This window comes from Hordeum vulgare, chromosome 7H (genome assembly GCF_904849725.1).
Source record: "Hordeum vulgare subsp. vulgare chromosome 7H, MorexV3_pseudomolecules_assembly, whole genome shotgun sequence".
Classification (NCBI taxonomy): domain Eukaryota; kingdom Viridiplantae; phylum Streptophyta; class Magnoliopsida; order Poales; family Poaceae; genus Hordeum; species Hordeum vulgare.
The window spans coordinates 39,503,480-39,530,769 of NC_058524.1; the positions used below are offsets into that span (position 1 = coordinate 39,503,480).

Here is a 27,290-nt window from a genome sequence, read left to right on the forward strand (position 1 = left end):
CGTCTTTGAGGGTCGGGTGCAGATCGGGTGGTCGGAGTTGGGCAGGTGGCGGCACAGCGCCGAGTCCTTTTCCTCCAGCTTCCTCTCTTCTTTCTCCCTCTCTCACAGTGACAGGGTGTGTGACAGTGAGCACGACCCACACTTGCGCCGGCGAGCTGCAGGGAGAAAATAAGAAACGTCACGAGTCATTGTGCCGCTGGCAGTCGCACGTTACATACAGTACTCTAGTGAATGCACCGTTGTGCCTCCCTTGGGCCATGTGGTTTATGAACGAAACAAACCTCAAACGCAGCCACAGATTCCCAATTCTCCATCGGTGGAAACATATTCCGTGAGAAGTGATTCCGAGGGCAGATCGCCGATGGTTGGATGCTTGCTCGATCGTGTGTGTGTGGGATCAGTGGCCACGTGTGGTAAATGTGGTAAGCAACACAAACTTGATATATAATCAAAAAAACGTGTGGGATCAGTGGGTCTCGAACGATGCGGTTCCTGCGAGCAAAAGGGAAGCGGATGAGATACGAGGCGGCCGGAGGGTTTTGTGGCCGTCGCCGCGTGAGGTAGGGAGACGGGCAGCGAAGTCAAAGCATGTGGAGAGCTGTATATGCATGCACCTCGTTCGCTAGCTCCGAAAAGCAGTGGAATGAGGAAAAGGGTAAAGCGCTTGCTTGCTAGGTGGTAGTGCTACTGGTAGCTGCTAGCTCTGCTGGCTGGCTTCCTTGATTTTCAGGAAGTGTTATCCACATCGTGATGTGAATTATTTAGTTGGATGGATTGGATCGCTTTTCTTAGCTTTCAGAACTATTTTGGTCCGTCCGCATTTCATTTTGATCCAAGGTCCAGGATGGAGTGGCTTGCCTTCCCTTTAGAAAAAAGAAACCCTACCCGTGTCATATTAACCAAGTACATGAAACGCGGCGAGCTAACCGTACGTAGCTCAGATGGTCAGGATACGTTTATGTCGGCTACCAGTAGCATGAAACGCGGCGAGCTAACCGTACGTAGCATGTGCTGATTTTTCGTTAATTTTATAAGATGTGATGGCTCGGAGATGCTCACATATAATATGCACGTATGAATTTATAAGGATGACTCTATGTGTGTGTGCATGTAGGAGTGTGTTTATACTTTATGTTGTGTTTCTTAACAAAGTAGAAGTGCATCGAACGTGATTTGGAACCCGCAGACATGTTGAAATATACTGTGGCAATCTTGCTCATTACTTTTATTCTTCTTTGGGAGGGCTGTGTCCTTTCCATACACTCAATTGCCAAAGTGATAAGCATGACTCTTCTGACGTAAAATGTAGTAATATCCAGATGACAAAAAGGGATTCTACGTCACTCGACCATCAATTGTCCTTGACGACAGTGGAGCACAGCTTACAGTGACTAGGGTCTGACTTAGCATATAGATAGAAAGGCTAAACATGTTGTGTTTGGTCACTTAGTGGAAAATGTCATTCTTCTACTGAGAATATGATACTCTATAGAAAGGTTCTTTGGGAAAACAATAATACTTTTAAAAACCCATGCACCACCCATGCCGTACGTGTAACCTAAGCACGACAAATGTGGCTTCTACGTCACTCAATCGCCAATTGTCCTTGATGACAAAGGAGCACAAATTACACTGGCGAGGATCTGACTTCAATTGGCATATAGAAATAACTTACAGTGTGGTGTTAGATAAAACACTTAGTGGGAAATGACATTCTCTGTTGAGAATATGATACTCTACATAAAGGCTTCAAGAAAAACAATACTACCTTTGTCCCTAAATATAAGATGGTTTTGAACTGCAAATCCGTCTTATATTTATGGACAGAGGTAGTAATACTTTCGAAACCCATGCGCAGCCCATGTCGCCAGTATGTGTGCTTAGGCAAACAACGTAAGGCCTTGTTTGGTTTGTGCATGACCCCGCTGTATCAACGGGGATTTCATTCTGATCCACGTGTACCACCAAGACGTGGAACTATTCCCGGGCAAGGTCAATAAACTTGTTTGGTTTAGCCCATGCGTGCAATATCCACAGGTCAATCCACTATGATCTACTCCAAACCACAGGGTTAAAAAGAATCGTCCTTCACACGTGAAAAGAATCCACGGAAAAGCCGAGATGGATTGGTGACACAATGATTTTAACCAATTCCACGCGTGGATGGGTTTCACTAGTGGATTGATTCCCTAGTAACGTATCAAATAAAGCCTAAGGGGGTTGGCTCGACTCATTCGAAAGTAAATTAGTAAACGGGGGGCTGGAAATCAAAACTTTTGTCTTGACCCTTCAAAATCGGATACCGACAGCGGATAGACTTGCTCAAAGGAACTTGCAGCACCCCGCGTCTTGTTTCTCTCATGTCAAGGACAAGAATATGTTAATCACCTGTTGTTAGGTTGCGCTTTTGTGTCGGAGATTTGGTGTGTGTTCGGCATGTCTCCGCGGAGCGAAGCGCGTGGAGAGGGCTTTTGAAAAACTTATATTCTCTCTGTTTTTAAATATTTATTCTTTTAGATATTTCATTATAGACTACATATCGATATATATAAACATAATTTAGAATACAAATTTATTGGTTTTGTTTTGTATGAAGTCCGTAATTGAACTTTTAAAAAGATAAATATTTAAGAATGCATACAGTATTTAGGTACGGATGGAGTATACTACATGCATGCAGAGTGGACGAGGGGATATCGACCAGTGTCGTCTACATGTAGACGGTGACGTCACCGTACTTACCTGCTGATAGGAATGGCAATGGATACCCATTACCCACGTACCCTGCGGTTAAAGATCCTATTATGGTAAGGGTATGGGATAAAAATTACCCATAAAAAAATAAATAGAAAAATCTAAAATTCATCGGGTAGAGCGGATAAGAGTATGAAATCATATAACCCATACCTATATAAAATCTATGTAAACTCAGAATTATCTTTATAATCTACACTATGTCAAGAATTTATGAACTCAAAGTGTATGCTTATGTGTTATTTTTTAGACTATATGATGTTGTTCTATAAGTATGTGTTGTAGTTATATTCTATCTTTATAAACTATATGATATGACACAATTTATAACTATACGTTTTTTCAAAAATTAATGTTTTGTAAATATGAACAATTTTATGTGTGGGTTTCGTTTACCCTATCGGATAACCGGTATGAAAAAAATATATCCGCTCATGAATATAGATAAGTGTGATGGATAATCTGAGACGGGATACGAGGAGGCTCCACCCGCATCCTAGCTGCTGGTACGCCTGTGTCCACTGACGGATCGACACAGGTGGATGCAGCCCGGCCCCAGCTGCGACTCCTCTGTGCACCTACTCTGCCACGCAAGATTTCCACTGTAAGGACGGTACTGCTTTTGTCCGGTCCGTTTTCATCTACAGAAGTAGCTCCTCCTAGAATCCACCCGGACCGCTGCAATCGGTTTGCTAGCTGAACCACGGCATATATATGCACCGGCCGGATCGGATCGCCTCATCCACGACGACAACGACGGTAGCTCGGACCTGTCGCGCGAGCCCCGCCTCCAGTCCACGTGATCTGATCCCTCGGATCCCTGCCGATAAGACGGCGACCGGCCGGCCTCCGGGCGCGTACGGATCTGATCCCTCTCGCTCCATGTGGCCTTCCTCCTCCGATCTTTTCCACGACGATTAGCTGGCCCCTGGCCGGGTGGGTTCGCGCGCGTTCGAGTAGTCGCTTGCGCCGCAGCCCCACCTCCCGGCTCGTAAGTCGCTCTCTCTCGCTCCATGTGGCCTTCCTCCTCGAACGGCATCCGATCTTTTCCACGACGATCAGCTGGCCCCTGGCCGGGTGGGCTCGCGCGCGTTCGAGCAGTCGCTTGCATGCGCCGCAGCCATGCCCATGCATATGGGTGGGTGCGTGCCGCTTTCAGCCTTCGCTTTCACCCAAGGTCGGCAAAGGCAAGGGCCGACCGGCCGGCCAAGGGCCAAGCTGTGCCAACCCAAGGTGCAGTAGCTAGTAAGACTGCATGAGTATCAATTCAAACAGGAGTACATATCACTTGGATGTACAACTCCACAGGGCAAATGCATCATCGCCACCATTCCGTCGATCTAAGCCAACTCCACAGGGCATATTGCACGCACGAGCTAGCTAGGAACACTAAATGCTTGGCATACATATCTCTACACCTAAAATCTCACTTGGTAGCTGTTGGCCCAGACCCGACCTTGTCGATGCTATTGTCGAGTACTTTCCGACAATACGCAACAACGGCTGCCGGGTCAACAACGCTGTGTACCTAATAAGCATGTTGGCAGGCAGGTGGATGGATACTACTCACGTAACCTAGCTAGCTTGGATCGAGTCGCCGGAACACAGCAAAAAACCTTGACGCGAGTTGATGGCAAAACCAGGTGCGTGTCGTGTCGCACCTGTTGTGTTGTATTGCTTTGTCTAAGCTCTGATCTAATTACAAGGGGTAGCTTACACAAGTATATAAATAACTAAAGCTAGTCTAATACATAATCGAGTCGGTTGATTGTTTCGGTCCAACCCGGACAACGTGGTTATTTCCAATAATCCCCCCCTAAACACGATGTCCTCACTTCACAGCTTGGACGTCGATCCTTCTCCGCATCTCTGTAAACTTCTGTCGTCCCAAAGACTTGGTCAGGATATCTGCAAGCTGGTCGTCGGTGCAAACGTAGTTGACTTTAATCTTGCCTTCTTCCACGCACTGCCGTATGTAGTGATACCTCGTATCAATGTGTTTGCTCCTGTCATGATGCACTGGATTCTTACATAGAGCAATCGCAGATTTGTTGTCAACATAGAGCACCATTCCTTTCGGTTCCTTGTGTGTGAGGTCATCGAGTAGCCTTTCTAAAAACACACCTTGACACGCCGCGGTTGCAGCTGCAATATACTCCGCTTCACAGGATGATAATGCGACCACCTTCTGCTTTTGTGATAGCCAACTCACTATGCTTCAGCCCAAGAAACATGCCACTCCCGAGGTACTTTTACGGTCGTCCACGTCTCCTGCCAGGTCACTATCACTATAGCCAAGTAGCTGCACCATCTCCTTCTTCTTCCCTCTCAAATAGACACAACCGAAGTTTGTTGTCTCTTTGATGTATCTGAGTATATATTCCACAGCTGCCCAATGTTCCTTCGTGGGTGCTTCCATGAAGCGACTCACTATGCCAACGGAATAAGCCAAGTCTAGTCGTGTATTCATAAGATACCTTAGGCTTCCGACCACACTCCTATACTCCGTTGCATCAACGACGGGTGCTTTGCTTCTCTTGCTAAGTTTAAGACGAGGCTCCATCGAAACAAAAGTTGGTTTGCAGTCCTCCATGCCACGGCTTTCAAGAATCTTCTTTGCATATGCCTCCTGACATAGTGTGATCCCCTCAGGCTTTTGTTGTACCTCAATTCCGAGATAGTAACTCAAGAGCCCTAGATCACTCATCTTGAATAGCTCCTTCATTTGTAGCTTGAATCTAGCAATCTCCTCCTCATCTGCTCCGGTTATCAAAAGATCATCAACATAAATGCTCACTAAGAGACGATCCTCGCCTTTGCCTCGCTTATACATAGCGTGATCTAGTGGAATTTTCTCAAAACCAAGAGAAACTAGTGTATGGTCAAGCTTGATGTTCCATGCCCGAGGAGCTTGACATAGCCCGTACAATGCCTTGTGTAGTTTCAGCACCTTGTGTTCCTCTCCTTCTTTGATGTATCCCGATGGTTGCTTGACATAAACTTCTTCTTCCAACTCCCCATTCAAAAACGTGGATTTTACATCCATGCGATGTAGCCTCCAAGATTCTTGAGCCGCGAGAGCTATAACTAGCCTCACCGATTTCATCCTTGTAACTGGAGCAAACACTTCTTCGAAATCCACACTTGCTCTTGCACGTATCCCTTAGCTACGAGCCTTGCTTTGTACTTCACAAGATTTCCATCGACATCCTTTTTGACCTTGTACATCCACTTGAGCCCTATAATTTTATGGCCGTTGGGGGGATCCACGAGCTCCCATGTTTTGTTGTCTCGGATCGACCCCAACTCCTCATCCATAGCACGACGCCAACACTCCTCCGTGTTTGCTTCTTCAAACTTTGTCGGTTCCTCGACACTAAGCAAACATTGTCGTCCTCTTCTCTTAATTTTTACCGGATTTATGGTTTGAAATGTTTCCTCCAGATATAAATCCACCACTGATCAAAGACATACTGGTGTTGGCGGACGTTCCCTCGTCTCCTCTTTCGTCGAAGACGAATAATTTTCTGCTGAAGTTGCCACACTTCCGATTTTTGGCGATTGGAGCACCCCTGGGCTGGCTACACATCCATGAGGTGAACCAGGTGAAACTGGTGCACGTACAAGAGAACCATCAGCCCGATGCACGTGGCTTCGTGGACTTTGGGTCATACCACCATCACGTGAACCTCCAGGAGAGGTACCACGGCCTGGGCTACTAGCGCTACGGGGAACGCTATCAGGCGTGCTACAGGCTGCAACTTGTATGGCTCCCTTGCCTCGGTTGCTGCATGTAGACCAGCAACGCTAGGGGACGTGCTGATCGCGGGCACAAGCGACACGGCCGACCTAGCTGGCGTGTTTTCGGTAGCACCTGCGTTCGGAGGATCGCTCTGTCCCGACGACCTCTTCAGTTGATCGTCAGCTTCTGCATGTTCAGGTTCGTCGTAAACGACATTAAAAATGTCATCTGATGACGGGTATACTTTCTCGGTGGAGTTCCAATTCCATGACCTCGCTTCTTCAGAGACCACATCACGCTTCACAACCACCTTGTTGTTCGAGGGGTTGCACACACGGTACGCCTTTGTGCCCACTTTATTGTTGGAATTATGCCCTAGAGGCAATAATAAATATAGTTATTATTATAATTCCTGTATCAAGATAATTGTTTATTATCCATGCTATAATTGTATTGAATGAAGACTCAGTTACATGTGTGGATACATAGACAAAACACCGTCCCTAGCAAGCCTCTAGTTGGCTAGCCAGTTGATCAAAGATAGTCGGTGTCTTCTGATTATGAACAAGGTGTTGTTGCTTGATAACTGGATCACGTCATTAGGAGAATCACATGATGGACTAGACCCAAACTAATAGACGTAGCATGTTGATCGTGTCATTTTGTTGCTACTGTTTTCTGCGTGTCAAGTATTTATTCCTATGACCATGAGATCATATAACTCACTGACACCGGAGGAATGCTTTGTGTGTATCAAACGTCGCAACGTAACTGGGTGACTATAAAGATGCTCTACAGGTATCTCCGAAGGTGTTAGTTGAGTTAGTATGGATCAAGACTGGGATTTGTCACTCCGTGTGACGGAGAGGTATCTCGGGGCCCACTCGGTAATGCAACATCACACACAAGCCTTGCAAGCAATGTAACTTAGTGTAAGTTGCGGGATCTTGTATTACGGAACGAGTAAAGAGACTTGCCGGTAAACGAGATTGAAATAGGTATGGGGATACTGACGATCGAATCTCGGGCAAGTAACATACCGAAGGACAAAGGGAATGACATACGGGATTATATGAATCCTTGGCACTGAGGTTCAAACGATAAGATCTTCGTAGAATATGTAGGATCCAATATGGGCATCCAGGTCCCGCTATTGGATATTGACCGAGGAGTCTCTCGGGTCATGTCTACATAGTTCTCGAACCCGCAGGGTCTGCACACTTAAGGTTCGACGTTGTTTTATGCGTATTTGAGTTATATGGTTGGTTACCGAATGTTGTTCGGAGTCCCGGATGAGATCACAGACGTCACGAGGGTTTCCGGAATGGTCCGGAAACGAAGATTGATATATAGGATGACCTCATTTGATTACCGGAAGGTTTTCGGAGTTACCGGGAATGTACCGGGAATGACGAATGGGTTCCGGGAGTTCACCGGGGGGGGGGGGGGGCAACCCACCCCGGGGAAGCCCATAGGCCTTGGGGGAGACATACCAGCCCTTAGTGGGCTGGTGGGACAGCCCACAAGTGCCCTATGCGCCAAGGGGAAGAAAATCAAGAGAGAAAAAAAGGGAGGAGGTGGGAAGGAAGGGGGACTCCCTCCCACCAAACCTAGTCCAACTCGGTTTGGGGGGGGGGGGAGAGTCCTCCCCCTTGGACTCGGCCGACCCCCTTGGGGCTCCTTGAGCCCCAAGGCAAGGCCCCCTCCCTCCCACCTATATATACGGAGGTTTTAGGGCTGACTTGAGACGACTTTTCCACGGCAGCCCGACCACATACCTCCACGGTTTTTCCTCTAGATCGCGTTTCTGCGGAGCTCGGACGGAGCCCTGCTGAGACAAGGTCATCACCAACCTCCGGAGCGCCGTCACGCTGCCGGAGAACTCTTCTACCTCTCCGTCTCTCTTGCTGGATCAAGAAGGCCGAGATCATCGTCGAGCTGTACGTGTGTAGAACGCGGAGGTGCCGTCCGTTCGGTACTAGATCGTGGGACTGATCGCGGGATTGTTCGCGGGGCGGATCGAGGGACGTGAGGACGTTCCACTACATCAACCGCGTTCTCTAACGCTTCTGCTGTACGGTCTACAAGGGTACGTAGATCACTCATCCCCTCTCGTAGATGGACATCACCATGATAGGTCTTCGTGCGCGTAGGAAAATTTTTGTTTCCCATGCGACGTTCCCCAACAGTGGCATCATGAGCTAGGTTCATGCGTAGATGTCTTCTCGAGTAGAACACAAAAGTTTTTGTGGGCGGTGATGTGTGTTTTGCTGCCCTCCTTAGTCTTTTCTTGATTCCGCGGTATTGTTGGATTGAAGCGGCTTGGACCGACATTACTCGTACGCTTACGAGAGACTGGTTTCATCGTTACGAGTAACCCCCTTTGCTCAAAGATGACTGGCAAGTGACGGTTTCTCCAACTTTAGTTGAATCGGATTTGACCGAGGAGGTCCTTGGATGAGGTTAAATAGCAACTCATATATCTCCGTTGTGGTGTTTGCGTAAGTAAGATGCGATCCTACTAGATGCCCTTGGTCACCACGTAAAACATGCAACAACAAAATTAGAGGACGTCTAACTTGTTTTTGCAGGGTATGCTTGTGATGTGATATGGCCAACGATGTGATGTGATATATTGGATGTATGAGATGATCTATAGGGTTGTCTTTATACTAACGTTTGTGCTTGCAGATGCGTTTACTATTTTGCTAGGAAGTAGCTTTAGTAGTAATAGCATGAGTAGCACGACAACCCCGATGGCAACACGTTGATGGAGATCATGGTGTGGCGCCGGTGACAAGAAGATCGTGCCGGTGCTTTGGTGATGGAGATCAAGAAGCACGTGATGATGGCCATATCATGTCACTTATGAATTGCATATGATGTTAATCCTTTTATGCACCTTTTTTTGCTTAGAACGACGGTAGCATTATGAGGTGATCTCTCACTAAAATTTCAAGACGAAATTGTGTTCTCTCCGACTGTGCACCGTTGCTACAGTTCGTCGTTTCGAGACACCACGTGATGATCGGGTGTGATAGACTCAACGTTCACATACAACGGGTGCAAAACAGTTGCGCACGCGGAACACTCGGGTTAAGCTTGACGAGCCTAGCATGTGCAGACATGGCCTCGGAACACATGAGACCGAAACGTCGATCATGAATCATATAGTTGATATGATTAGCATAGGGATGCTTACCACTGAAACTATACTCAACTCACGTGATGATCGGACTTGGGATAGTGTAAGTGGATCATGAACCACTCAAATGAGTAGAGAGATGTACTTTTTGAGTGGGAGTTTAGCATATAATTTGATTAAGTTGAACTCTAATTATCTTGAACATAGTCTAAGTCCACTTTGAATATATTTGTGTTGTAGATCATGGCTCACGCGACAGTCATCCTGAATTTTAATACGTTCCTAGAGAAAGCTAAGTTGAAAGATGATGGAAGCAACTTTGTAGACTGGGCTCGTAATCTTAAGCTAATCTTACAAGCTGGGAAGAAGGATTATGTCCTTAATGCTGCGTTAGGAGATGAACCACCCGCTACGGCTGATCAGGATGTTAAGAACGCTTGGTTAGCACGTAAGGAGGACTACTCAATAGTTCAATGTGCAGTCTTGTATGGCTTAGAACCGGGACTTCAACGTCGCTTTGAGCGTCATGGAGCATTTGAGATGTTCCAGGAGTTGAAGTTTATCTTTCAGAAGAACTCCCGGATCGAGAGGTATGAGACCTCCGATAAATTCTATGCTTGCAAGATGGAGGAAAACTCATCTGTCAGTGAACATGTGCTCAAAATGTCTGGGTACTCAAACCATCTAGCTGAGCTGGGGATTGAACTCCCGCAAGAAGCTATCACTGACAGAATCCTTCAATCACTGCCGCCAAGCTATAAAGGCTTTGTGTTGAACTACAACATGCAAGGGATGAACAAGTCTCCCGGCGAGTTGTTTGCGATGCTGAAAGTCGCAGAGTCTGAACTCCGTAAAGAGCATCAAGTGTTGATGGTGAATAAGACCACTAGTTTCAAGAGAAACGGCAACGGCAAGAAGGGCAATTCGAAGAAGAGCGGCAAACCTGTTGCCAATCCGACGAAGAAACCCAAAGCTGGACCTAAGCCTGAAACGGAGTGTTACTATTGCAAGGGTATAGGTCACTGGAAGCGCAATTGCCCCAAGTATCTGGCAGATAAGAAGGCGGCCAAAGAAAAATCAGGTATATTTGATATACATGTTATTGATGTGTACTTAACCAGCTCTCGTAGTAGTGCCTGGGTATTCGATACCGGTTCTGTTGCTCATATTTGCAACTCGATACAGGAACTGCGGAATAGACGAAGGCTGGCGAAAGATGAAGTGACGATGCGCGTAGGAAATGGTTCCAAGGTTGATGCAATCGCCGTCGGCACAGTGTCACTTCAGTTACCGTCAGGATTAGTGATGAACTTAAATCATTGTTATTTAGTGCCTGCGTTAAGCATGAACATTATATCTGGATCTTGTTTATTGCGAGACGGTTACTCTTTTAAGTCAGAGAATAATGGTTGTTCTATTTCTATGAGTAACATCTTTTATGGTCATGCACCAAATGTGAGAGGATTGTTCATATTGAATCTTGATAGCGATACGTATATACATAACATTGAGACCAAAAGAGTTAGAGTTAACAATGATAGCGCCATATTTTTGTGGCACTGCGCTTAGGTCATATTGGTGTAAAGCGCATGAAGAAACTCCATGCTGATGGACTTTTGGAGTCACTTGACTTTGATTCACTTGACACGTGCGAACCATGCCTCATGGGCAAGATGACTAAGACTCCGTTCTCCGGAACAATGAAGCGTGCAAGTGACTTGTTGGAAATCATACATACCGATGTGTGTGGTCCGATGAGCGTGGAGGCACGCGGGGGATATCGTTATTTTCTCACCTTCACTGACGATTTAAGTAGATATGGTTATGTCTACTTGATGAAGCACAAGTCTGAAACATTTGAAAAGTTCAAGCAATTTCAGAGTGAAGTGGAAAATCATCGTAACAAGAAGATCAAGTCCCTGCGGTCTGATCGTGGGGGTGAATATCTGAGTTTCGAGTTTGGTACTCACTTAAGACAATGTGGAATTGTTTCACAGTTAACACCGCCTGGAACACCACAGCGTAATGGTGTGTCCGAACGTCGTAATCGTACTCTATTAGAGATGGTGCGATCTATGATGTCTCTTACTGATTTGCCGTTATCATTTTGGGGTTATGCATTAGAAACAGCTGCATTCACTTTAAATAGGACACCTTCAAAATCCATTGAGACGACACCATACGAACTGTGGTATGGCAAAAGGCCAAAGTTGTCGTTTCTTAAAGTTTGGGGATGTGATGCTTATGTCAAAAAGCTTCAGCCTGAAAAGCTGGAACCCAAAGCGGAAAAGTGCGTCTTCATAGGTTACCCAAAAGAGACAGTCGGGTACACCTTCTATCTCAAATCCGAGGGCAAAGTGTTTGTTGCTAAAAACGGAGCTTTTCTCGAGAAGGAGTTTCTCTCGAGAGAATTGAGTGGGAGGAAGATAGAACTTGACGAGGTTGTCGAACCTCTCATCCCTCTGGATGGTGGCGCAGGGCAAAGGGGAACCTCTGTCATTGCGACGCCGGTTGAGGAGGAAGTTAATGATGTTGATCATGAAACTCCAGTTCAAGTTTCTGTCGAACCACGCAGGTCGACGAGACCACGTGCTGCTCCAGAGTGGTACGGTAATCCCGTCTTATCAATCATGTTGTTAGACAACAATGAACCTGCAAATTATGAAGAAGCAATGGTGGGCCCAGATTCCAACAAATGGCTAGAGGCCATGAAATCCGAGATAGGATCCATGTATGAGAACAAAGTGTGGACTTTGGAAGTACTACCTGAGGGCCGCAAGGCTATTCAGAACAAATGGATCTTTAAGAGGAAGACGGACGCTGACGGCAATGTGACCGTTTATAAAGCTCGACTTGTGGCAAAGGGTTTTTCACAAGTTCAAGGAGTTGACTACGATGAGACATTCTCACCCATAGCGATGCTTAAGTCCGTCAGAATCATGTTAGCAATAGCTGCATTTTTCGATTATGAAATCTGGCAAATGGATGTCAAAACGGCGTTCCTTAACGGTTTCCTTAAGGAAGAGTTGTATATGATGCAACCCAAAGGTTTTGTCGATCCTAAGAATGCTAACAAGGTGTGCAAGCTCCAGCGATCCATTTATGGACTGGTGCAAGCATCTCGGAGTTGGAACAAACGCTTTGATGAGGTGATCAAAGCATTTGGGTTTATACAAGTGGTTGGAGAATCTTGTATTTACAAGAAAGTGAGTGGAAGCTCTGTGGCGTTTCTAATATTATATGTGGATGACATATTACTGATTGGAAACAACGTAGAGTTCTTGGAGAGCATAAAAGGTTACTTGAATAAAAGTTTCTCTATGAAGGACCTAGGAGAAGCTGCTTACATTCTAGGCATTAAGATCTATAGGGATAGATCAAAACGCCTGATAGGACTTTCACAAAGCACATACCTTGATAAAATTTTGAAGAGGTTCAAAATGGAACAGTCCAAGAAAGGGTTCTTGCCAGTTCTACAAGGTACGAGATTGAGTAGGACTCAGTGCCCAGCAACTGATGAAGATAGAGAGCATATGCGCTCCGTCCCCTATGCTTCAGCCATAGGTTCTATCATGTATGCGATGCTGTGCACTAGACCGGATGTTAGCCTGGCCATAAGTATGGCAGGTAGGTTCCAGAGTAATCCAGGAGTGGATCACTGGACAGCGGTGAAGAATATCCTGAAGTACCTGAAAAGGACTAAGGAGATGTTTCTCGTGTATGGAGGTGACGAAGAGCTCGCCGTAAAAGGTTACGTCGATGCAAGCTTTGACACAGATCCGGACGACTCTAAGTCGCAAACCGGATACGTATTTATTCTTAATGGGGGTGCGGTAAGCTGGTGCAGTTCCAAGCAAAGCGTCGTAGCAGATTCTACATGTGAAGCGGAGTACATGGCTACCTCGGAGGCGGCTAAGGAAGGTGTCTGGATGAAGCAGTTCATGACGGATCTTGGAGTGGTGCCAAGCGCACTAAATCCAATAACCTTGTTCTGTGATAACACGGGTGCCATTGCCCTAGCAAAGGAACCACGGTTTCACAAGAAGACCAGACACATCAAACGACGCTTCAACCTCATCCGCGACTACGTCGAGGGAGAGGACGTAAATATATGCAAAGTGCACACGGATCTGAATGTAGCAGACCCGCTGACTAAACCTCTTCCACGGCCAAAGCATGATCAACACCAGAACTGTATGGGTGTTAGATTTATTACAATGTAATTCACATGATGATGTGAGGGCTAGATTATTGACTCTAGTGCAAGTGGGAGACTGTTGGAATTATGCCCTAGAGGCAATAATAAATATAGTTATTATTATAATAATTCCTGTATCAAGATAATCGTTTATTATCCATGCTATAATTGTATTGAATGAAGACTCATTTACATGTGTGGATACATAGACAAAACACCGTCCCTAGCAAGCCTCTAGTTGGCTAGCCAGTTGATCAAAGATAGTCGGTGTCTTCTGATTATGAACAAGGTGTTGTTGCTTGATAACTGGATCACGTCATTAGGAGAATCACGTGATGGACTAGACCCAAACTAATAGACGTAGCATGTTGACCGTGTCATTTTGTTGCTACTGTTTTCTGCGTGTCAAGTATTTATTCCTATGACCATGAGATCATATAACTCACTGACACCGGAGGAATGCTTTGTGTGTATCAAACGTCGCAACGTAACTGGGTGACTATAAAGATGCTCTACAGGTATCTCCGAAGGTGTTAGTTGAGTTAGTATGGATCAAGACTGGGATTTGTCACTCCGTGTGACGGAGAGGTATCTCGGGGCCCACTCGGTAATGCAACATCACACACAAGCCTTGCAAGCAATGTAACTTAGTGTAAGTTGCGGGATCTTGTATTACGGAACGAGTAAAGAGACTTGCCGGTAAACGAGATTGAAATAGGTATGCGGATACTGACGATCGAATCTCGGGCAAGTAACATACCGAAGGACAAAGGGAATGACATACGGGATTATATGAATCCTTGGCACTGAGGTTCAAACGATAAGATCTTAGTAGAATATGTAGGATCCAATATGGGCATCCAGGTCCCGCTATTGGATATTGACCGAGGAGTCTCTCGGGTCATGTCTACATAGTTCTCGAACCCGCAGGGTCTGCACACTTAAGGTTCGACGTTGTTTTATGCGTATTTGAGTTATATGGTTGGTTACCGAATGTTGTTCGGAGTCCCGGATGAGATCACGGACGTCACGAGGGTTTCCGGAATGGTCCGGAAACGAATATTGATATATAGGATGACCTCATTTGATTACCGGAAGGTTTTCGGAGTTACCGGGAATGTACCGGGAATGACGAATGGGTTCCGGGAGTTCACCGGGGGGGGGGGGGAACCCACCCCGGGAAGCCCATAGGCCTTGGGGGAGACATACCAGCCCTTAGTGGGCTGGTGGGACAGCCCACAAGTGCCCTATGCGCCAAGGGGAAGAAAATCAAGAGAGAAAGAAAAAAAAAGGGAGGAGGTGGGAAGGAAGGGGGACTCCCTCCCACCAAACCTAGTCCAACTCGGTTTGGGGGGGGGAGAGTCCTCCGCCTTGGACTCAGCCGACCCCCTTGGGGCTCCTTGAGCCCCAAGGCAAGGCCCCCTCCCTCCCACCTATATATACGGAGGTTTTAGGGCTGATTTGAGACGACTTTTCCACGGCAGCCCGACCACATACCTCCACGACTTTTCCTCTAGATCGCGTTTCTGCGGAGCTCGGACGGAGCCCAGCTGAGACAAGGTCATCACCAACCTCCGGAGCGCCGTCACGCTGCCCGAGAACTCTTCTACCTCTCCGTCTCTCTTGCTGGATCAAGAAGGCCGAGATCATCGTCGAGCTGTACGTGTGCTGAACGCGGAGGTGCCGTCCGTTCGGTACTAGATCGTGGGACTGATCGCGGGATTGTTCGCGGGGCGAATCGAGGGACGTGAGGACGTTCCACTACATCAACCGCGTTCTCTAATGCTTCTGCTGTACGGTCTACAAGGGTACGTAGATCACTCATCCCCTCTCGTAGATGGACATCACCATGATAGGTCTTCGTGCGCGTAGGAAATTTTTTGTTTCCCATGCGACGTTCCCCAACATTTATAGCCAACCAATATCATTGGAGTACTCCGATCCGCCAATTTGCTAGTATGCCCCGCCACTTTCTTCACATGCGCCATGCACCCGAAAGTACGAAGTTAAAATTGGAGTTGTATGTTGCAGATGTCGTTGATAATCAAAAGATCGAGATGGATGCAATGCACTTGAAGATTAGAAAGATTAGAAAATATGTCATTAATAAAGAGGCTTGATATCATTATGTTGTTGGATCAATTATTACGTTATATTAGTTGCATTTTGGTTGCATTTGTTGTTGCATTTAAATGGTTTAGATAGTTGTATGTTGTTTTGTGAGAAGTAAGTATGAACTTTATGTATATAGTTCTGCAGTAATAATATTTGGTCACTACTCTACTTTGGTTTTAATGTGATGAACTTGTATTAATTTGATCACTTCGTTGTGTAATGAAGATGAGCCAACAATGAATGTACGATGACCGACGCTCTCGGGAGTTCATTAATGGTCTGGATAATTTTATGCGTGTGGCTGAGGCAAACAAGCGGAATGGTTTTATGTGTTGTTCATGGGGTGTGTGTAAGAATAATAAGGATTACTCTACCTCAAAATCCATTCACAACCACCTGCCTTAGTTCGATTTCATATCCGGCTATAACTGTTGGACCAAGCACGAAGAAATAGGGGTTATAATGGAAGAAATGAAGAAGAAGAGGATGATGACCACTCTCCTAGGTTCCATGAATACAATGGTACTACAATGGGGGAAGCTGAAGAAGAGGCATCGGATGAGCCCGTTGATGATCTTGTTCGGACCATTGTTGATGCACAGAAAAACTGCAAAAGTGAAAAGGACAGGTTGAAGTTGGAGCGCATGTTAGAGAATGATGTATCTGACAAGGGATTTTGAAAAGTTATTGAAAATGATAAAGAAGAATCTTTCAAAGGATAACGGATTTCCTGCTAGTATGTACGAAGCAAATAAGGTTGTCTATCCTCTAGGATTAGAGGTACGGAAGATACATGCATGTCATAATGCCGCGATGAGGAGTACGAGAATTTGAATGCATGTCCGGTATTCGCCGCATTGCACTATAAGATCAGCCGCGATGACCCTGGTGATGTTGAGGACGAGCTAGCGCCCCAGGAACAGGGTTTTTGCCAAGGTAATGTGGTATGCACCTATAATACCACGGTTTAAATGTTTGTTTCAAAACAAAGAGCATGCTAAATTGTTTTAATGGCACAAAGAAGACTGCAAGAAAGACGCGATGTTGAGAGTACTCGCTGATGGGTCGTAGTTGAGAAAAATCGAGAGAGAGTTCCTGAGCTTTGAAAGGAACATATGGTTTGTCTAAGTACAGATGGCATGAATCCTTTTGTGGAGTACAACTGGATTCATAGCATCTAGTGTGTTACTCTATGTATCTATAACCTTCCTCCATGGTTGTGCATGAATCGGAAGTTCACTATGATGTCAGTGCTCATCCAAGGCCCTAAGCAACCCGGTAACGACACTTATGTGTACCTAAGACCATTAGTTAAAGAACTTTTACAGATGCATGACAAAAAAAGGTGTATGTGTGTGGGATGAGCACAAAGCGAAGGTATTTGACCTACGAGTGTTGCTGTTTGTAACCATCAATGACTGGCCTACTCTTAGTAACCTTTCAGGATAAACAAACAAGGGATACAATTCAATAATTGGCGGAACGTCCGTTTGGGCCGAATTCTATCCGTTTGGGGCGGCAATGGGGCTGCCCATGTCCGGATCGGTCCGTGACCGGGTCGGTGCGCCCAACACGCGGCCACACCCCAAATTAGTCCGAGATGGACAGGGCATTTAAAAAATTTGGAATACACAAAAAATGCCAGAGGCAATTGCGTTACAAAGCAGGCGGAGATTTCTTTATACTAGATCAATCATGTTGGGCCGGCTGGTTGGCCCTTGTGACGTGCAAAACCGGACGCTTACGTGAAGGTTGTATGAAACATCACACTTTTAGGATTATGTTCACATATTCAGATTATCTTTGAGAATTTTTAAAAAAACTTCCCACTTCAAAATATATTCCATTTTAAAAAATGTTCGCGTATCTAATACTTATTTTTGAATTTAATTTTTTTCCAGTTTTCTATTCCTAAAAATATCCCAAAAATAGAAAACATGAATGTTTTTTCAAAACCGGAACATTTTTTGAATTCAAAAAAGAGTTTTAGATATACAAACATTTTTGAAAAAATGGAACAAATTTTGAAGTGGGAAGTTTTTTTAAGAGTTCTAAAAGATAATATGATAACCTGAACATAATCCTAAAAGTGTTTGCTGTTTCATACAACCTTCACGTAAGCATCCGGTTTTGCGCGTCACAGGGCCCAACCAGCCGGCCCATCATATTTGATCTAGTATAAAGAAATCTTTGCCTGCTTAGTAACGCAATCGCTGGCTATGGCGCCGCGGCCTCCGAGCGGGAGGTCGTTGTCTAAGAAAGAATCCGAATCATTGTTGAAATATTATAAAGAAAAAAAAATCTCAGAGTTCTATTGTGTCACGGCCTCCGAGCAGGAGGTCGGAGGTTCAAATCCCGTGTACGTTCGGTTTTGGTTTCAGTTATTTAATTGTCTAAATCGGCGGAAATTTTCAAAAGAATCCAAATCGGTGTTGAAATATTATAAGGGAAAAAAATTCTCAGAGTTCTATTTTTCTGTAAAATAAAGGACATTTATATGATTATGTATAAAGCTAGGTTTTTTTTAAAACTTGCGATGCCGGCACTTGACAGGCGGGCCCAGTCAATCAAATACACCTTTAATACGTATTTATACGTGGTTTAGTCTATTTTATATAATGATTAGGAAAAGTGATGGTATTGAAATGCGACATGCAGAGATGATGGTACTAATTCGTTACACAATGTGTAAATATGATATGTCCATGCAATTAACTCCTGAGGACATACATTGTCTGCTTGAATACATCATTGTAAAAATCATGAGAATGCATGGTACGTACCGATGCAGGTTAGAACGGAGTGGCTTCACAATGCTGGTGCCGGCGTTATCGTCCACGTCGCACACAACATGAAACAAACATGCCTGCCTACCAACCTGTAAGATTTGCACTTGGGATGCTGACATTCGCTACGGTTAGTACTCTATGAGCGAGCTTTTGAGCTTGCCAGTTTACCTCCTATGCAACAGAGATGTTTTACCAGCATTCGAAGATAAAGTAAGCCATAAATTGATTGTTAAACGTTAATTGCTTGCCAGCTTGTTGCTTCGATGCATGTATATGTTATTCATTTCTCACGAAGAAATATATTTGTTCTACAGATCTCAAAAATCCGTGATGCATTTTGTTGCAGACGGTTCGCAAATCAGATGTAGAGGCAGGTGCCGGCACAAACTGAAAATAAAAAGTAAAAAGCACAGGATGGTATTTTTTATTCAGATGATTGCCTCGACTTCTGATGGAAGAAAAATGCTATTAGACCACAATATGCCGCAGATAGGTGTTTAGTGTCCATAGCGATGGTGGATTCCACTATTAGACCACAATATGCCACAGATGAAGACATGAATGTTTTGGGGGTTAATTTCTACACTTTTTTTATTTAAGACCTGAAAATATTATTTTCTTCAGTGATTATCTCAAGGCTGGGGGGCCACGGCCATCCCAATGATGCATATAGCTCCGTCGTTGTGTTACTCCCTCCGTAAACTAATATAAACTAGTTAGCATGCACGTGCAACGCACGACTAACCGAATAATTTATAAATTATTTTTTATATTTAAATTTTAGTACACACACACACACACACACACACACATATATATATATATATATATATGCAAAAGTATTGAAACACACACAATATACACATTACTTGCACTCCATTGAAAAATTGAAAACAAATGTATTCAGTGGAATAATGGAAAAAATGTTTAGAGTAACATAAGACAAGAAGAAACATTAGGCTCACTGGAAGGTTGCAGCAAGCTGGAATGAATCCTAACTTCTTCACTTGATGCATCATATCTAGCTTCGATGTCTGAAAAATTAGCAAGCATATTGTCAGCAGATGCCAAATATAATTGAAGCATAAACAGTAACACTGTAAGTGCAGTGTAAAAATTTACCTGTCCTGTTGACACAATGACATGATCTCTCATCAGGTCAAGAGATATTGGGCAACGGAAATCTTCAGGCATAGCTACAATGTCAGACTTCTTAACTTTGTCAGGTGAGTCTTTTGCTTCATCACTTGTTTGGCCATCACCATTGGTCGGTTTTGCAGAAAAAGAACTGTAGTGTTTTCAAGTTCTTCAATTAGCTCAGATGTTATTTTTTTAATGTCAGATTTAGATATCCCGCTTATTTCTGAAATTAGTAAACCAACATGTTGCAACTCCGATCCAGGTGATCACTGCTGACGTTTTCCAACGGCAATGTCTCTGGCTGGCTGTTTGGTTCTTCAGATTGTGACCCGACATTATCAACATGATGAGCTAAGATATCATGAATTTTTGAAAAAATATTTAGATCAAGGGCTCCCTTCTTCTCCATTTCTCTTTTAAGCTGACCCCGCACTAAATCAACCTACAGATTAATCAAATTCAAGCCGGTATGATTAATTAACAAAGGATCAATCTTAGTAATGTACCAGTCAATCGGGTTAGCTATACCTCCTCTTGAACTTCATGAGATATTTGAAAGCAATTATGTGGTAGATTTGTTAGAGCTGCTTGCAACTGCCAAGTCACATACTTGAACTGAACAACAATATTCTTGTCGTTGACATCCTACAATGAAAACAATGAAGCATGAGAATTAAAGATACTACCATGTTATTACATGCAAAAGGACTATATAAAAGGGCATGAAGCATGTCAGACTGTACAGATTCGATACAAATGCATCTGTGGTCATATCAAAAGGTTGTTCTCAACTGAGCCAACAGACATGCACATACCAAGCCATTAGAAATTGTATCTAAGTTGCCGGTAACACATAGAATGTCAATGTGATAAGGATACAATATTGGAAAGAATAGTGAGCTAGATTTCATATTCACATGTTGTATGACAATTTAATTATTTAGACATGACAGTTTTACATCATTATGAACTAACGCGAGAAAAGGGTTTTTCCTACATCCAATCTTGTCAGTTAGTATGATCATTGCTACACTTCTAGGAGATATCGGATAAAAAGAAACCCGTGCTACTTATATCCTTCAAACAAGATCAGTTTGGCCCCACCCATATAACCAGCATGTGGAGAGAACAATCCTGCATGCAATACAAGCTAAAAGTATCCTACTATTGTGCCTCCTAAATATAGAATCTAGTGCTAATATATGTTGCTTAAATTAAAAGACAATTTAGACGTGTGAGTCGTGAAGTAAAGAGTAACTTGGGGACAAATGGATCACAGAACCTCCTGAAAATTTGAAAATTTGAAAATTATAGTGACAACTAATAAACACTTATCTTCCTTGAACCAATTTTAGGAGAGATGATTTCAAGTACTCAAACAACTCGCTTATCTACTCCACCGCATACACACAATCATGCAAATTTGGCAATGTATCCCAAGTAGCATAGTGTGGTCTTGAGCCAAAAGCTAATTTGACGAAATACAAGACCAGAGTATCAAGAGGCTCCAGTAAGAAACAATCATGCAAATTTGGCAATGTATCCCAAGATATTGAAGGTTGCAAAATACGAATTGCAATGGCAATGAGCATTTCGGATGGATAATGAAAAAAAAGGAAAGACAGGAAACCAGGTCAACATGTCCATGCTAAGAATGCTAAGACGTTACTTGTTTGACACCTTTGTTCTTCTTACCTGGTGGGCACAAGTTTAAATTCATCAAGGCATCATAGAAGTATAGGAGGACACGCATGATCTGACCACATCAAGATGCACCCAAGTCTAATAAGATCTAGAGCCGCGGCACTTGAAATATAATAGCTGCAATAGCTGCAAGTAGAGCGGCTGGACAAAAAGATCTACGCGCAAGCGAAAGTAAAACTTTCGTGAATGAATTTGTAAAATCTTGCCTGGTAATACTAATGGTCAACGGAAACGAACCACGACGCCTAAAATAGATCAATCCAACGAACGCACGGACCAGACGCCGCGCAATCGCGCTCAAAGTGTTCGGCGAAATCTCACCAAGAGCCGCGCGTCAAGAAGCGAGCAATGCAGAAGGTTTGATTCTTTCAACCAAGAGATCCCTGGCAGTCACCTGATCCGCCGTCCCTGTGTGGAGCGCCGGCCCACAGCCGAGCGCGACGAACCTCCTGGCGGCCTGGAGCGCCCGGAGTAGGTCGACCACCCAAGCCGTCGCCTCGGGCTCAGCCGCGCCGTCCTCCCCCGCCGCCTCGGCGACCTCGACGACGAGGTGCGTGAGCAGGGACACCTTGCGCGCGAGGCGGAGGCAGTCGGCCCGCAGCGGCTCCGCGGCGACGGCCAGGTCGGCGGCGCCCACGGTCGCGATCTCCCGCAAGATCTCCACGGCCGCCCCGGGTCAGGACTCCGCACGGAGGACGGGAAGGGGGAGCGAAGGGGAAGCGGAGGGGGGAGGGGGCATGCCAATCTCCAATGTCAACGTCGCGCAGTAATGTAGGAGCGGTGGTGGAGGTGGAGCACGGTCAGTCATGGAAATTTGCTAAGTGCACACATAGATGTATTTTGCTAAGTGCACACATAGATGTATTAGGTAAATGATGGCTGTTGGATTAAGTTTTATGGGACTAATTGTGTGGTGCTGATTGCTTCGTGTATTTTGTTATACTAATTGCTGGGTGCATGTAAGAAAGTTCTCGTTTGCTTGTTTAATAGTAGTATAGATGCACACATAGATGTATTAGGTAAATGTTGGCTGTTGGATTAGGATTTGTGGGACTAATTGTGTGGTGTTGATTTCTTCATGTATTTTGTTGTACTAATTGCTGGATGCACGTAATAAAATTCTCGTTTGCTTGTTTAATAGTAGTATAGAAACATTTAGAACACTACTTTAATAATCTAAATGTTTTTATATTAATTTATGGGAAAACCTTTCCCTCAGCCGGCTGATCCGTGCTAGACATCGGTCGGACGCGCTGTTGTTCGATCGAATAGCTGTCTGGGCTATCTCTTTGTCCCACGTCCTCCCTATGTTACACAAAGACGAAGGGAAAAAAATTCTGCAACAAGAAAATTGTTTCTGAAACTCGACCGTTGTTTCAGGAATTAACGAGTGCAAAATTTATTTCTCGTAACAAAGCGAAAGTTTGTGCAACTCGGCCGTCGTTTCAGGAATGAAAGTTTCTTCAACTTGGCCGTTGTTTCAGGAATTATAGGATGCCCGGCTGGAGCGGATCGGACGGCTGCGCGCGTAGATCGGGACAACTGTGCGTACATCGGACGGACCTCCAGGTGACGGATGTTTACTAAACATCCGCCGGTAGATGCGTAGCAGCCCCTTAATTTATAGAGGAAGTACAAGTTTTCATAAGTCAAACTTACCGGCTCTAAAGTGCCCCCGGAATCCAGTTTTGTCTTGAAGCAAAACCATGACTCAATAAAATTCCCCTGAGATAAGCTGACGAGGAAGGAATAACAGGATCACTTGAATGTTGCCACTACATTGAAATTGAATCTGTGCCAGCTACGCTCTTATTAAGGAAAAGAAGGAAATCTTCTTTGAAGTCCTTTTCAGTATCAAGGTCCCGACTGGCTTCTCGTCGAATATAAAGGGAATCGTAAATATGAAAGACAACAAAATTCCAAAACCTAAAGTCTCATGACTGCCACGTGCTTATGACGCAATTGCTTTCGGTTGCATTGAGAGGAATTCTATCGGAAAATGTTCGCCTGGCAATTGTGAAGGTATGTGCATTCCTCAATGCAATTTCTGAGAAGGTAATCGATCGAGAAAGTCTATCAGGGTTACAGATTGATGTGGTCCAATGTCTGGTCAGCTTTGAGTTGTTGTTCCCGCCATCCTTCTTCAATATAATGACACACCTCCTAGTTCACCTAGTCGAAGAGATTAGAATTCTCGGTCCTGTGTTTCTACACAATATGTTCTCCTTCAAGAGGTTCATGGGAGTCTTAAAGAAATATGTTTGTAACCGTGCTAGACCAGAAGGAAGCATCTCCAAGGGCTATGGAACAGAGGAGGTCGTTGAGTTTTGTGTGGACTTTCTTCCTGACCTTAAGCCGATTGGTGTTCCTGAATCTCGGTATGAGGGTAGGCTGACAGGAAAAGGCACAATAGGAAGGAAATCAAAAGTATGTATGGACGGGCATTCTTTCTCTCAAGCACACTACACAGTTCTACACAATTCCATCGTGGTGGCTCCGTATATCGTGAGACAGAAGAATATTCTACGCTCCGAAAACCCGGGGAAGGCTGACTCTTGGATTAAAGGGGAACACGAGAAGACTTTCGGCAGTTGGTTGCAGATACATCTCATGAATGACGACACCGTTGGAGATCATATGTACTGTTTGGCCAGGCCACCATCTTCTACTACATGTACTTTCCAAGGGTATGAGATAAATGGGAATACATTTTACACGGTTGCCCAAGATAAAAAGAGCACCAACCAAAATAGTGGTGTCCGCTTTGATGCAACAGACGAGAATGGGCACTGTTTGGAAACATATTACGGGTACATAGAGGAGATATGGGAACTTGACTATGGACCTACTTTTAAGATCCCTTTGTTTCGGTGCAAATGGGTGAAGCTGACAGGAGGCGGGGTAGTTGTAGACCAAAAGTACGGCATGACAACAGTTGATCTCAACAATCTTGCGTACATGGACGAATCATTTGTCCTAGTCAATGACGTCGCTCAGGTTTTCTATGTGAAGGACATGTCTACAAAAACGAGAAAAAGAAATCAGCAAAAGAAGATATCGTCTGATGAGCCAAAACGCCACATAGTTCTTTCAGGGAAAAGAAACATCGTAGGAGTAGATGACAAGACAGACATGTCAGTAGATTATAATAAGTTTCATGAAATTCCGCCCTTCAAAGTGAAAACTGACCCAAGCATCCTACTGAATGATGAAGATTCTCCATGGCTACGACCCAGAAAAAACAGAAATAATAGATAGGAATATTGGTGCAATAATGTAATAATGTATTAAACCTTTTCTGTAATGCATGTACGGAATATTGAAAATAACAAAATAGTTAATAGTTTGGATAGTAAAAATAATTAATTTTGAAAATAGAAAATAATTTTGAATTATTTATTCAATTTCAAACACTTTTCATTTTCATAGTTTTGTCAAATTCTCAAATATGCCAAAAGGATTTTAATAAACATAGTTTTTAATTGAAAATAAGAAAATAGTTAATAGTTTGGATAGTCAAAATAATTAATTTTGAAAATAGAAAATATTTTTGAATTATTTATTCAATTTCAAACATTTTTCATTTTCATAGTTTTGTCAAATTCTCAAATATGCAAAAAGAATTTTTAATAAACATAGTTTTTAATTGAAAATAACAAAATAGTTAATAGTTTGGATAGTCAAAATAATTAATTTTAAAAATAAAAAATAGTTTTGAATTATCTATTCAATTTTATACACTTTTCATTATAATAGTTTTGTCAAATTCTCAAACATGCAATAGAAAAGTTTGTCTATCCGGGGTGTCGTCAATTTCTTCCGACCAATCATACCGTAAGAAAGAAAGGCAAGCATTTCAACGGTGTGGCAGATCACCGGAAGAAGCCTAACCTCCCTACTGGTGCTGAGTTATTGGCTATGGTCAACGATTTGGATCAAATAGTAATCTTTGGAAAGGGTCCCTGTGGTCAATCTGTTCCAAAAGATGACGTTACCGGACACGTGCCCATATTTTGGGAGCTATCCTATTGGAAACACCTAGAGGTTCGGTCTTCAATCGACGTGATGCACATGATGATACCATGCCAACTTTCAACATTTTTAGATTTCATTTGTTGTGCTTATCAATTTCAGGATCAACTAGCTCAAAAACAATAAGTAAATGCACGAAAAATACCAAATGAAGTCAGAAATTGTTGAAATTTTGTGATGTGCCTTTGAATGGCGCATTTTGAACACACAAAAAGTATGGAGTTGAAATAAGTTAAAAAAAATTAAATCCCTTTGTAACAGATGAGTTCTCGTTCGAAACCGTGATACTTCGAGAGAGATTGTCCGTTTTGTACACGAAGTGCATCTAGTTTTTTTCGTAACCCTCTCAACTTTTTAGCACAGGTTGTGTGGGTGAAATGATGATACCATGCCAACTTTCAACATTTTCAGATTTCATTTTTTGTGCTTTTCAATTTTAGGGTCAACTAGCCCAAAAAAACAAAAGTAAATGCACGAAAAATACCAAATTAAGTCAGATATTGTTGAAAATTTGTGATGTGCCTTTGAATGGTGTATTTTAAACACACAAAAAGTATGGAGTTCAAATAAGTTCAAAAAATGAAATCCCTTTGTAATAGATGAGTTCTCGTTCGAAACCCTCATACTTCGAGAGAGATTGTCTGTTTTGTACACGAAGTGCATCCAATTTTTGTCGTAACCCTCTCAACTTTTTAGCACATGCTTTGTGGGTGAAATTATGATACCATTCCAACTTTGAGCATTTTCAGATTTCATTTGTTGTGCTTATCAATTTCAGGATCAACTAGCTCAAAAAAATAAGTAAATGCACGAAAAATACCAAATGAAGTTAGAAATTGTTGAAATTTTGTGATGTCCCTTTGAATGGTCCATTTTGAACACACAAAAAGTATAGAGTTGAAATAAGTTAAAAAAATGAAATCCCTTTGTAACAGACGAGTTCTCGTTCGAAACCGTGATACTTCGAGAGAGATTGTCCGTTTTGTACACGAAGTGCATCCAGTTTTCGTCGTAACCCTCTCAACTTTTTAGCACATGCTATGTGGGTGAAATGATGATACCATGCCAACTTTCACCATTTTCATATTTATTTGTAGTGCTTCTCAATTTCAGGGTCAACTAGCTCAAAAAAATAATTAAATGAACGAAAAATACCAAATGCAGTCAGAAATTGTTGAAATTTTGTGATGAGCCTTTGAATGGTGCTTTTTGAACACACAAAATGTATGGAGTTCAAATTAGTACAAAAAATAAAACCCCTTTGTAACAGATGAGTTGTCGTTCGAAACCCTCATACTTCGAGATTGTCCGTTTTGTACACGAAGTGCATCTAGTTTTTGTCGTAACCCTCTCAACTTTCTAGCACATGCTATGTGAGTGAAAATGATGATACCATGCCAACTTTCAACATTTTTAGAGTTCATTTGTAGTGTTTTTCAATTTTAGGGTCAACTAGCTCAAAAAAAGTAAATTCACGAAAAATATCAAATGAAGTCAGAAATTTCATAAAGTTTTTTTATTAAAATACTTAATAGAAAAAAAAGAGTCAACTAAAAAGAACCAACTAAAATATTAACTAAATGAATGAATTAAGAATAATTTACTAAAATTTTCAAAGTGCTTATTTGTTGGAAAGAATCAAGTAAAACATTAACTAAAAAGAAACAAAAA

At 43.3% G+C, this 27,290-nt stretch overlaps 1 pseudogene; it reads right to left on the reverse strand.

Moving 5' to 3' along the window:
- Positions 1 to 4,585: 4,585 nt before the first annotated feature.
- Positions 4,586 to 22,260, reverse strand: LOC123408172 (annotated as a pseudogene).
- Between the last annotated feature and the right edge of the window lie 5,030 nt (positions 22,261 to 27,290).